Raw genomic sequence first — 14,158 nt, 5'->3', positions numbered from 1 at the left:
ATTCCAAAATCTAAAACGAGCAGGGCCATACTTATCGGTACTCCCCACCGCAAGGTGCACATTCAAGGTGGGCTCCATAGTAGGCGTCTATAAGAAGTAAGAAATCAACCGAAAGTTAACCGAAAGTTACACCTTCTTTGACATGTTAGAGACACCCTTCTTTTTATTTTGAATTTTCTCATTGGCGTTTTTAAATTGGAAATTTGGTCAAAAGGTTCCAAAAAATACCAGAAATAGTGAAACGGTACCCCCACATCTCAAATTTGTGAAATGGGTCAATTTTACTTTTCCTGACATGTTTTTTTACCTAAATACCCCTCAGGCTGTTTTGTTTATTTTAAAAATATTACAGGCTTACAACCCTCTTTTACCTGCATTTTTTACAGTGGAGAGAGAGGATGCAGGTCGTCTTCTTCCCGTGGATCGGCCATTTCATCATTGCCTTCTTCGCTTCCATCTTCGGCCAAAAACATAGGTACGAGTTTCACTCTCTCATTCATCATTTTTTGACCCAAATATGCTAGGGTTTCGACTTTTTTTTAATAAACCCCCATTTAGATCTAAGGTTTTCTGAAGAATGTTGAGAATCGGCTTCGGGTTTGTTGAAAAGCCAACAATGCACTGTTTTTAAAGCCCTTTTACAGTTTTAAAGCCCAAGTATACACCATTTGTAACCCTCAATGGGCTGATAAAACTGTAAAAGGGGTTATCATAGTTGTAAATGGGCTAAGAAAACTATAAAAGCGGTTGAGAACCTTTGTTTGGTTAATTGAATTAGGAGTTTCTCTGTGTGGCCCATCTTTGAATTTTTGGATTTTTTTATTTATGATGATTGTGGAATTTTTGTTGATATGTTTGTTTTGCTTCTCAGCCCTTTGAGTTGTTGATTTTTTCCCCATTTGATAGCTTGTTAGGTTTTGGGAGTTTTTCTTCTGCACATCAATTTAGAAAGGAGATTGATATGCCTGTTGGTAATGTTACATGGGTTAGCTAATGTTATAGTTTGATTCCTATTGAAATCTAGTTTTTGATAGGTGTAATATTGTTTATAAAATTTCTTCAGCAAGGGGCAATAGAAAAGGTTTTGTATTGGGTTTGAATGCTTTGCTTATTGCAAGTGTGTAAAATTTAGAAATGATACGCCTCTTAGGGGAAACTATGAGAAAATGAAAAACATTTTAATTCTACTGATGCATTGAAAGAGAAAGGAGTAAACTTTATATTCATTTGAATTGTTTTGTAATGTTGGAAAATAGGATGAGACTATTAAAATAGGTTGGTTTTCATGTCAGTGTTCTTGTTCAGGCTTTGGGGTACAAGAATTTTCAGGCTTTAAATATATGCAATTGTTCCCTTTTTGTATGAGCAATGTTTGTGGTGATATTATTCAAAAAGTGGATGGGAGGGCTGCTATAAGACTTGACATTTATGATGCTAATATCATTGATATCAGCTATAGAATTCGTTGGGCCTTGAGGTGTAAAACTAACTTGTTTGTCTTGGACAATGAAAAGTTATTAACAGTGCAAAATTAGCTTTGTAGAAAGGGACAATGTAGATGGTTATACTTCAAAATTTTGGAATCATTTTTTTTTTTAGCTTGACTCAAATACTGATAACAGTTAAGTTCTCTTTGATTTTTTTATGACTTTATTTTCATTTGGAAAAGGTTGAGGTGATTCAATGTCCAGTTTTGGAAAACTAAGAAGTGTTGATGTGCATCCTATGGATAGTACATCATTGTTATATTAAGTTCCTTTCTCTTGAAGACTTAACAAGAAGAATTTTTTTAGTCAATTAGCTTAAAAGGAATCCTTTTTTCAATGTCATATCATCATAATTAGAAAAGGAAGAAGGAGAAGCACGGTATCACCCTAGGGAAATTGCAGTCTATTCTTCACAATATCCCGTTGGAGGAGATTCATATGCTCTTACTCCCGTTATGTCAAGATTTCCATTGGGTTCTCCTAGCGGTGGACATGGTGAAGAAATCATTCGTAGAATGCAACTCATCCAAGGGAGACGAGTTCAAGGAAAGGGCATTACCCATTGTAAGTAGATTACCAACTCTAACGACATTAGAATCAACAACTTCAATGACTTTAAATAACCCTATTTTTAATTGCCAGGTAGCATGCATCAAAGAGTATTTCAAATGATGGGGTGTCAACATTGATAATTATCCAAATGAACAGATGGATGACTACCCACAGCAGAACAATTGGTGGGTACAACCTATGATGTTTGAAACTAGTTTAATATGTTAGTTCATTAATAGTTTGAACTCATTCGAATCACTGCATTTTATTTAACAGCTTTGATTGCGGTGCATTTGTCATAATGGGTATTGAGCATTTCTACAGTGGATCTCCATTGAATTTTGGCCCAGCAGACATTCCCAAATTTAGGCTTGAACTTTGCCAAAGATTTTTAAGGGGGGAGTTTGGGAGATGTGATCTTGAATAGGGTTGTGCAATGATTGGGTAGTGAAATGAATTTTAGTAACAGGTTCATGTTTGACAAAATTTTATGTTTATTTTTTATTGCTGTAGAGAATTTAACAGGTTTATGTTACAGGTTAAGTAATTGGATATAAGAGGTTGATGTAATAGGTTGATGTAATTGGATGGTTGGGGATGCTTATTGGATGCTTTATTAACAGGTTCGTGGTTGGAAAATAGGTTTATAGTTTGAGTAACAGGTTTATGTAACTGGATGCTTATGTAACCCAATTTGTTGGATCCTAGGGGACGATTATTGGATGCTTTATTAACAGGTCATGGTTTGAGTAACATGTTTATGTAACTGGATGCTTATGTAACCCAATTTGTTGGATGTTTTATTAACAAGTCATGGTTTGAGTAGCATGTTTATGTAACTGGATCCTTATGGGGATGGTTTGAGTAACCATGTTACTGGATGCTTTATTAATAGGTCATGTTTATGTAACAGGTCATGGTTTGAGTAACAGGTGTATGGTTTGGATGTACCAGGTTTATGGTAGCCCCCCAAATTTTAGAAAAGGACGATGACAAATTCACGCCCCCTGTAGGATAATTTGCACCTCTTTAACATGAAAAAAAAAAACATCCAAGTCTGCCACATAATTCATGTCAAAGGGGTGCGAATTATCCACTTTACTGCATGGTAACATATTGTCCCTTCATTGTAAATGGTGTTCATAGACTTCTGAACACCATTTCATGTCAAACCAAGATTTTGTTTGTTGTTTGTAGAGGCCTCAATGCAACTAGATTGCAGTTATGTAATCTACTGAATTTAGCTTTGCCGTGGATAGATGGCTTTCCTGCATTCAAAGAGAACCAGGTTTCAGCTTGCTGAAATTTCAGCAATTTGAACTAGTTTTGAAGTGAAGGATGACTGCCTTGTGTGGCTATTTGTAGGGTGCAGAAGTTCAGCAGGTTGCTGAATTAGTTGGTGGTGTGTTTCTAGTTTAGCAGTTTGCTGAATTAGTTTGCTGAATCAGTCGGCTTCTCATCGATGTCATCCACACTCTCTTGCAATGGTAGCGTTTTTCTAGTTTTGTGCAAGTAGAAGAGATTTGCTGCTGGCCTCCGCAACACTCAAATATCTCCATTTCCAGAAGTGACTCTTCTTCATCAACATGTTCAAGAGGAGGAGGAGGTTGGATGTTGGATATTGGATGCTGTGAAAGATAATGAGGCATGTATCTCAACCTTCCAGTTGAGATAACACTCAAATAGCTCAATAGTTGAGGCATGTATCTCAACCTTCCAGGTCTGTAGCTCATGGAGAAACTGAATCCAAAGCATATGGATATTGGATGCTGTGAAAGAAAATGAGATACTACCCATCAAAAAAAAGAAAAAGATAATGAGATATATCAATCTGGTGTAAGGGGTTCGTACTTATGCCTACCTGATCCATTTGTTGTATCACCATTTGAAATATCTCTTCAATACAGTCAAACTGTGTTCGGGAGTATCCTTCCTGAGAGACGTCAGGTTAATGATTTTCACAAGAAAACTTGCTCTGATATCAATCTGGTGTAAGGAGTTGGTAGTTATGCTACATACATAAGCTCATAATTAATCCCGTGATTAATTAAGTTAATTTGCTAGAAATTTCAGACTTTAATTTATGTCAGATCAAGATTTGTCCCTAAAAGTCTATAAATATCAGATTCGGTAATTTATGATTTCCAATAGATTCTGATTCAATAATTTCAGCACGCAATCTATTGATATAGGTGTAGAATGAAGAGTTTCCTCTAAAAACATGGTCTACAAAAATAAATCACAGATCTCTGATATTTTAGAACATGCAAAACGATTATCGAAAAGGCAGAGGCTAAAGGGATGAAAACTGGATAAACAGGGAGTTCTAAGGGAAAAGAAATTTTTCGAGGTGTGATAACCCTAGTTTCATATCTTGGCACCTTATTTTCATATGTGATACCCCCATTTTCCTTGACCTGGTAACCCCTTCCAGGCCCAACAGACATGAACGAAAATTTTCCAGGTGTCATAACCCCATTTCATCTCTTGGTCACCCCATTTTCATATGTGATACCCCCATTTTCCTTGACCTGGTAACCCCTTCCAGGCTCAACAGACATGAACCAAAATTTTTCAGGTGTGATAACCCCATTTCATATCTTGGTCACCCCGATACCCCCATTTTTCTTGAGCTGGTAACCCCTTCCAGGCCCAACAAATAAGAACTGAAATTTTGTCGGGTGTGATAACCCCAGTTTCATATGTGAGAACCCCATTTTCATATGTGATACCCCATTTTCCTTGACATGGTAACCCCTTCCAGGCCCAACAGATGAAATGTGCCTAGAAGGGATTATCAGGTCAAGGAAAATGGGGGTATCACATACGAAAATTGGGTGACCAAGAGATGAAATGGGGTTATCACACTTAGAAAATTTTTGGTTCATGTCTGTTGGGCTTGGAAGGGGTTACCAGGTCAACGAAAATGGGGGTATCACATATGAAAATGGGGTTCTCACATATGAAACTGGGGTTATCACACCTGGAAAAATTTCGGTTCTTATCTGTTGGGCCTGTAAGGGGTTACCAACTCAAGGAAAATGGGGGTATCACATATGAAAATTGGGTGACCAATAGATGAAATGGAGTTATCACACCTGAAAAATTTTTGGTTCATGTCTGTTGGGCCTGGAATGGATTACCAGGTCAAGAAAAATGTGGGTATCACATATGAAAATGGGGTTCTCACATATGAAACTGGGGTTATCACACTTGGAAAAATTTCATTTCTTATTTGTTGGGCCTGGAAGGGGTTACCAGCTCAAGGAAAATGGGGGTAGCACATATGAAAATTGGGTGACCAAGAGATGAAACGGGGTTATCACACCTGAAAAATTTTCGGTTCATGTCTGTTGGGCTCGGAAGGGGTTACCAGGTCAAGGAAAATGGGGGTATCACATATGAAAATGGGGTTCTCACATATGAAACAGGGGTTATCACACCTGAAAATTTTTTGGTTCGTATCTGTTGGGCCTGGAAGGGGTTACCAGCTCAAGAAAATGGGGGTATCACATATGAAAATTGGGTGACCAAGAGATGAAATGGGGCTATCACACCTGGAAAATTTTCTATGGGATTATCAAAGCCAAAAAATAAGGAATTATTTTTTGGATAATCCCTTAGACAACCCTAATCCCAGTAGTTATGAAATACCTAGCAAGGGTTCAACTCAATGGTAGGGCCATCAAACATCAATAACACTTATGAAGCCGTATAAACCCTTAAACAACCCTAATCACGGCAGTTGTGAAATAGATAACAAGGGTTCAACTCAATGGTAGGGCCATCAAACATTAATAACATTTATGAACCCTTATAAACCCTTAATACACCCTTATACATCTTCATAAAAAGACAGAGTTATCAAACACATTAAATAAGATATTAGGCGTTACAAGTACAAACCCTAACTCCGTTTGGTTGTCGAAATTTTTTTGATTCTTGGAACTTTTGTGGGATTTCCTCAGGAAACCCATGTTTGGTAGGTGGGCCCAAAATAATCCCAGGAACCAAAATAACCCCACACGAAACCCCAAGAAGGAGAAAAAAATACTCCCAGGAACCAAAAATAAGCTTTAGAAGAATTTTTTTTCTCTTCTTCCTAACAGTTCAAGCAACCAAACAAAACATTTTTTCCCACCATAGTCCGGGCAACCAAACATGGGAATTTTATTTTACCGGGATACTTCTAGGACTTTTTTTTTTCCACCAATCTCCTTGGATTTTTTTTCTCCCACATAAATCCCAGGTAGAAAAAACCCGGCAGCCAAACAGAGGACAAAAATAAAACTCACATTTTTATCTTTTTTTTTTGTTCCAGGCATTAATGGGATTGGGGAAGGTGAATGGTTGGTAGAAAAAGAATGGAACACTTATTTATCCCTTTTTTATGATTTAACGTGGCTTTTGAGGGTGAAAGGGTATTTCGGTCAAAAACTTTGTCAGGAAAAGCAAAATGGAACCATTTGACAAGTTTGAAATTCAAGGAGTCCATCTCACTATTTCAAATATTTTGAGGTACCGTTTGACCAAATTTCCTTTTAAGTTTTTCAATGGGCATGAGGCCAGCAAATAAAATAGAAAGAGGTTTGAATGTGTGTGTGTGTGTGAGAGAGAGAGAGGGAGAGAGAGGAAATGGGGTCTTGTCAAACAAGCTGGCAAGCCTGGGGGATTTGTTCCGTGCAAAAAGAGGCAAGTGTTTGACACCAAGTCACCAACCAAAACCCAATACTAGGGACCATTTATCCTTGCTCTGTCATATATGTATATACACTTTTTCTATTTGAGTGGCTAGCTTTGCCTTTCGGCAAACATGGAATCTCTCTCTGTCTATTTCTAACTTTAGTTTGAATTCCCCTTCTTTGGCCAAAGCTATTTAGGGTATCAAATGTAGGCATAGGGATTCTACACGTTGAAATATGTGGAACCATGAGTGTTTGGTGCTCAATACGGTCAAAAACACATGGGAGGTTGAAGCTAGAACACGGTAACAGGGAATATCACGTTGAAAATTTTGCTATGCTCCAAAGATATAGTACATGTGGCCGACAACCAGTGGCGGAGCCAGGATTTATACATAAGGGGCAGGTTGTACATAAGGGGGGCATTATACATAAGGAAGCAGGTTATACATAAGGGCGGGCCCAATTGAGTTGGGCCTACTAAGGAGTTTGGCCCAAATCAACAGAGGCAGTCCCCTCCCCCCCCCCCCCCCCCCCCCCCCCCCCTCTCTTATGCTACGTGTAGCTCTGCCCTGCCGACGACTATCTAGAACAAACATTGGATCAGAAGAAAGAGGGTCGAAAGGCTATGTGATATTGTTGAGAGACACCCTAAAGGTGTAACTTGACCTAGAATTATTAGCATTGCATACCATAAAAAATCAAGGTTGCCAATCAACCAAGGTTCATTGGGAGTTTGTAGGCGTCACAAAAGAGGTCTTTTTGAGAGTTAAATTTTAGTTTGAATTCAAAACTTAATAGTTTTAAGTTTTCATCTTGCATGTTTTAAGTCTTTCGTCAATAGGCCATTTCTGGCAACCATGAATTTTTTTCATGATAAATTAGTCTCTCCAAGTAGTGAGAGAAGGGTAAGGCGGGGAGAGAGATTTGAGAGGGCACGATTAAGTCAATCCTATTTTAATAGGGTTTTTTGTTTCCTGATTTTTAGCCACTTCTCACCACTTAAAGACACTAGTTTTCTCCTATTTTTGAGCGACTTCACCCGCTCTACTCCTGTCTCACCACTTGGAGACAATAGTTTATCAAGTAATAAAAAATCATGATAGCAAAAGGTGCCCTTGGAGTCGAATTTTACTACGTTTTAGAACATTGAGTTTTATGTTTTAGGAGAGTTACTGTTTTTCGTAAGTATGCAAGTAGGGTTGGGTTATAATGTTGTAAAGGAATTTTTTGAATTATTATCTGTGAAATTTTACTTATAGGAAATTTTTGTTTTCTTTTCTTTGAGGACAATGATCCATTTTCAAGTTTGAAGATATTGCTCCTGCCGCATAATCCGATATCATGATTTTAAAAATCTTTCATTTCCCCTAATGTGTGTGTGCACCATCGCAGAAGGCATTTCACGCCTGGGGCTGTTGCATGTGAGAGCAGCCACACATGCTCAGATTTTGTCTTATTCATTTAATTCATCTGAGGTGGCTGCTCTCACATGCATAAGCCCAGGCGTGAAATGCCTCTTGCGATTTGCTAGGGACCATCGCAGATGACATTTCGAGATTAGGTTGTTGCATGAGAGAGCAGCCACAAATGCACAAATTTTGTCTCATTCATTTAATTATCAGAGGTGGCTGCCCTCTCATGCAACAGCCTGTCCGCGAAATGCCTTCTGTGATGGTCCCTAGCAAATCTCTCTTTAAAATAGTAAAACTGTCATATACATCTCTCTCTAGTGACATCCACACGACTAGGTTTTGAATACGGGAAGACTATGTTTACACTTCTTTAAAAATAGGCTGCTCAAGGTGATACGTGTGAATTTGAGTAGAGATTTAGGATGAGGTTGCATGAAGCTATAGATAATCATGATGTGGTGAGGTGTCAAGAAGTGGTGTTGGGGTGTCAAGAAGTGGAGATTATTTGGAATCTTCTAGTGTCCTTAGTTAGAGTTAGGCTTGATCAAGTAGTTGGAGTCCCGTATGAGTCTTCCTTAGTTGGAGTTGGATAGGTGTATTGGCCTTTAATTAGAAGCTTATGGAGTTTGGGTTGTTAGGATTTTTCAGAGATGTTGACGTTTTTAACTTCATGTATTTAATAACTGGAATGAATAGTGAAAAGGCATCTTTTGAACATAAAATACACTTGGGTTCATTGTGTTCATTACGAGCACTTTGTGCCCTATGAAGGACCAACCCTTCCCTCAAAGTGGGTCAAGAGGCCGATCTTCCCTCTAAGAAGATCAACTCCGCTGTGATCCAAATAGGGTTCGTAACACACGGCTGTTTGAAAATTGTAATAGCATGTTGTTTAGGAATGTGGTTGCCAGAATTTTTTTGATTCTTGGGACCTTTGTGGAATTTCCGTAGGAAACCCACGTTTGGTTGGTGGGCCCAAAATAATCCCAGGAACCAAAATAACCCCGCACGAAACCCCAGGAAGGGAAAAAAAAACCTCCCAGGAACCAAAAATAAGCTTGTGGAAGAATTTTTTTTCCTTCCCAACGGTTCAAGCAACCAAACAAAGCTTTTCTCCACCATAGTCCGATCAACCAAACATAGGATTTTTATTTTACCGGGATACTTCCAGGGAGTTTTTTTTCCCACCAATCTCCCGGGAAGTTTTTTGTTCCAGAAAAACCCCAAGAACAAAAAAAATTCCTTATAGGTTGGTTTTGGAAGAGGATCTACGGAAAAAAGATTGATTTTTCCAATTAATCCCTGGCCTAATTTTCCAATATTCCAATCTGAAAGAATCAATAAAAAAAATGTAAATCCGTTATGATACACCAGATCTCGCTCGACCCATCCAACATATAAATATTAGCTCCAGCGTATGTCCTCATGGTCCCCTAAGATTACAATATAGGCTCGAAGGGTCCCTAATTGTGCTATTTTCAGAGAGCTAGACCAATGGCACTGATACATTTTAGCTCCTCCAAGCAGGGTAACAGTGATGACTCCTCCAAAGTTCAAAATTGGGGTATTTTCATTATACGAAAAATCGCATAGTTAGTTAGTTACTGTGTTGGGTTAAACTCTTGCATTAGGGTTGAATGTTATATAATGTATTGATTTTAGATAGCATATTCATAACCTTATACATTTTGGATAGTATCTAATACTTTGTAGCCTTCGCATATATTGATCTTGGATCATCTTCGAATGCATTTGGAACCATGACTAGCTACAGCGAATCTAAACTTAAAAGATTCCATTTCTTTCGACTTTTAACGGGTGTATAATATATGAGGAAAGTGTCCCTGCGCGAAGTGTCTTAAAAAGCCTCCCATTGGTCACTTTTTGTAGACCCCGCAAAGGTGAATCCGCTATACGAATCAATGGGAGGCTTTTTAAGCCACTTAAGCGCAGGAGAGCTTCCTGTCCCTGCGCAGCTTCGCAAGAACACTTTCCTCATAATATATTTTATGCACATTTTTCACTTAAAACGGGCAAGAGGCTTAGAATATCATTAATAAACTTACATTTGAAGGTCAATATAAGCAATAACTAGCTCTGTATTCTACCTCCTTCACTTAGAGTTGTTTAGCACAAATATGGGGAATTTTTACATTAAGCGTAAGTTAACCCCAAAAACAATTAATAAAAATTTATATGCAGATAATGGTTATAACAGTTTTTGTAGGGGACTGATAAATCGACTCCCCGTGTGTCTTTCTCTCGCCTCTGGATTAGAGAGAGAAAGAGGAGAGAAATAGATACATGGGGAGTCGATTTATCATTTTGGGGGGTCGATTTATCACTGCCCTTTTTGTATTTATATTTGTTGATGTCTTTTCTTAAAGTGGCCAGATAGATCAAGTTAAAATAATCCTAGTTCCAAATAAGAATATTTTTTAATGGTCTATATCCAACAAGGCCCAAAAGCGGCAGTTTGCACCTGAAAAAATGATAGCAAGGGGTACACCAGACAACAACTTGAGGAGAAAGCGATCTCTACATCAGTCATTGGAGAGTTGTGGGATTCTACGTCTAGAAAAAAGTTGCAGCATGGAAGTTTGATTCCATTATGGGTGGGGGACAAGAAATATAGCAAAGATTAATTAGTAGATCAATTTGATGAGAAATTATATGATGCCAGACCGTCAAGCTTGAACAAAGTTCAGCTTTAGCTGCTAGGAGGTTCTCATGCGTGTGAAATGGTCAGCCTCTGCTTATTGTTGATGCATACCTCTAAACAATTAACTTTGCCTTAAATCATGCGCCGATACGAATCGAACACGGGGAAGATCCCTAACCAAAGAGATGATCAGCACAATTATTACATCTTAGCAATCCTCTCTTTCTATAACCCAAATGGTGATTAGTAATGTCACATTGCATAAGATTTTAGCTCTTTTAAGACACGAAACAGAAGACCAACTTTCCAAGAGCTCTGAAAGCTTGTAAGTCAGTAATTATGATATACTAAATTTGCTTAGAATTTGACCCCACACATACCAGGTTGTTTTGCAATTAAGGAACATGTGATCAGCCGACTCTCCCAGCTCCACACATAGCAGACAATAGTGGATGATACACTAGCCCGGCCTTCACAAGGAATCGATCCACCAAATGGAGTCAATGACCTAACTGGTGGGGGTGGTTGTGGTCTTATATTCTCCGATCGATCAGATTCAACCATGAGGCTTTCCAACACAAGATGCGTCCTAGAGTTATCCTCTTGCCTCATCTTTATGAGTTTATTGGTTGCCTCATGGTTCATTTGCAGAATTCAAAGATTGGCTCGTTGTTCTGTTGTACTATCGAAGCCCAAACCGCTTGATTCCGTTTGATTAGCGATTTCAAATCATTATGTATTTGTTTAGAGATGTCGTTCGCCATTTTGATGTTTTTATTCTGTGTGTGAATTTCTATAGTGTTAGGAATTAACAACGCAGCAGAATAACAATGCAAAGATAAAACGAAAGATCACACACAGAACACACAGATTTACGTGGCTCACCCAACTAGTTTGGTATGGGCTACGTCCACGGCAGAGCGACAAGCCAACGATTCCACTATTCTGATGAAAAGATTACAAACCCTCACACCTCTCTAGGGCGTCTCCTGATATCACATCCATTTTATATGGCGTTTTAAGACGTGTTACAATAAAGAGAAAAAAATCCTAATTCATGAAAGTACGAAACTACCCCCAGTATAAAAATACCCTAAAAAATTCGGGTTGGGGGCTACCGCCTCCGAACCCCCGCCTTCGGGCAGGAGGGCTCCCACTCCCCTGCAACCCCTCGGCCCGCTCAGCGGCGAGCGGGACAGCCGCAGTCGGGGTAGAGTGTACAGTACTTTCCAGATTAGACTGAGATCAGGCTTCACCAATAACATATAGAACTATTAAAACCTCCTAGATGTAAATTTTTGCTAGCTATTAAATACCTTACGTTTAAGGGTTTTTTTTTAAATGGTAAAAGATTTATATTGATAGAAGAATCATATCCCAAATCGGAGAGAGGCTAGGGAAGAAATACAAGGTGAGAGTGATGATACAATGAAATACCATCTACTTCACTAGCAAAAATGAGAGAGAGAGAGAGAGAGAGAGAGAGTAGCATTCTTCAAAATAATGGGCAAAATGGTGGCCCCTGCAGATAGATTAAGTTTAAATAATCCTACTGCTAAAAAAGAATATATTTTAGGAAAAATTGTTAGAAAAATGCAAAGTTTTGGTTAAATTGTCAAGTAAGGGTACGTTCTTTTTATTTGTGAAATAGGGGCTGTCAGTGCTTTTAGAAATCCCAAAGGACAAGAATACCCTCCCTCCTCTTTTTCCCTTCACCTTTTTAGCTCACTTCCCTATGCATTTTCACCTACCCTATCACCTTTTTAGCTCACTTCCCTAATGGTTCCGAGATATAAAATGTGGTTCCCTAGTGGTTCCGTGGTAGAAAATGTGGTTCCCTAGTGGTTCCGGGGTAGAAAATGTGGTTCCCTAGTAGTTTCGGGGTATAAAATGTGGTTCCTAGTGGTTCCTAGTGGTTCCGGGGTATAAAATGTGATTCCCTAGTGGTTCCGGGGTATAAAATGTGATTCCCTAGTGGTTCCGGGGTGTAAATGAGGTGCCCTAGTGGTTCCGAGGTGTAAATGGTGGTTCCATAGTGGTTCTAGGGCATAAAATGTGGTTCCCTAGTGGTTCCGAGGTATAAAATGTGGTTCCCTAGTATAAAATGTGGTTCCCAAGTGGTTCCAGGGTAGAAATTGTGGTTCCCTAGTGGTTCCGAGGTATAAAATGTGGTTCCCTAGTGGTTCTGTGGTAGAAAATGTGGTTTCGTAGTGGTTCCGGGGTATAAAATGTGGTTCCGTAGTGGTTCTGGGGTATAAAATGTGGTTCCGTAGTGGTTCCGGGGTATAAAATGTGGTTCCCTAGTGGTTCTGGGGAATAAAATGTGGTTCCCTAGTGGTTCTGAGGTATAAAATTTGATTCCCTGGTGGTTCCAGGGTGTAAATGGGATTCCCTAGTGGTTCCGAGGTATAAATGGTGCTTCCATAGTGGTTCCAGGGTATAAAATGTGGTTCCATAGTGGTTCTGAGGTATAAAATGTGGTTCCCTAGTATAAAATGTGGTTCCCAAGTGGTTCCGGGTAGAAATTGTGGTTCCCTAGTGGTTCCGAGGTATAAAATGTGGTTCCCTAGTTGTTCTGTGGTATAAAATGTGGTTCCGTAGTGGTTCCAGGGTATAAAATGTGGTTCTGTAGTGGTTCTGAGGTATAAAATGTAGTTCCGTAGTGGTTCCGGGGTATAAAATGTGGTTCCCTAGTGGTTCCGAGGAATAAAATGTGGTTCCCTAGTGGTTCCGAGGTATAAAATATGATTCCCTGGTGGTTCCGGGGTGTAAATGGGGCTCCCTAGTGGTTCCGAGGTATAAATGGTGCTTCCATAGTGGTTCCAGGGTATAAAATGTGGTTCCCTAGTGGTTCCGAGGTATAAAATGTGGTTCCCTAGTGGTTCCCTAGTATAAAATGTGGTTCCCAAGTGGTTCCGGGGTAGAAATTGTGGTTCCCTAGTGGTTCCGAGGTATAAAATGTGGTTCCATAGTGGTTCTGTGGTAGAAAATGTGGTTCCGTAGTGGTTCCGGGGTATAAAATGTGGTTCTGTAGTGGTTCCGCGGTAGAAAATCTTGTTCCCTAGTGGTTTCGAGGTATAAAATGTGGTTCTGTAGTGGTTTCGGGGTAGAAAATCTGGTTCCCTAATGGTTCTGAGGTATAAAATGTGGTTATGTAGTGGTTCTGGGGTATAAAATCTGGTTCCGTAGTGGCTCCGGGGTATAAAATGTGGTTCCCTAGTGGTTCCGGGGTATAAAATGTGGTTCCCTAGCTGTTCCGAGGTATAAAATGTGGTTCACTAGTGGTTGCTATGTATAACATGTGGTTCCCTAGTGGTTCCGAGGTATAAAATGCGGTTCCCTAATGTTTCCGGGGTATAA

At 39.3% G+C, this 14,158-nt stretch overlaps 1 long non-coding RNA gene across 1 annotated transcript; it reads left to right on the top strand.

Moving 5' to 3' along the window:
* Positions 1–386: 386 nt before the first annotated feature.
* LOC143855665 (uncharacterized) lies at positions 387–2,796 on the top strand. Its single transcript, XR_013238031.1, has 4 exons — positions 387–475; positions 1,845–2,051; positions 2,130–2,224; positions 2,316–2,796. It is a non-coding gene; the product is annotated as an uncharacterized LOC143855665 (long non-coding RNA).
* The last annotated feature ends 11,362 nt before the right edge of the window (positions 2,797–14,158 follow it).

Source organism: Tasmannia lanceolata, unplaced genomic scaffold, assembly GCF_043159265.1.
Source record: "Tasmannia lanceolata isolate RefF3 unplaced genomic scaffold, GAP_Taslan_0.1 ptg000023l, whole genome shotgun sequence".
Classification (NCBI taxonomy): Eukaryota; Viridiplantae; Streptophyta; class Magnoliopsida; order Canellales; family Winteraceae; genus Tasmannia; species Tasmannia lanceolata.
The sequence above is the reverse complement of the archived record's forward strand: the minus strand, read 5'-3'. Positions and strand labels throughout refer to the sequence as shown.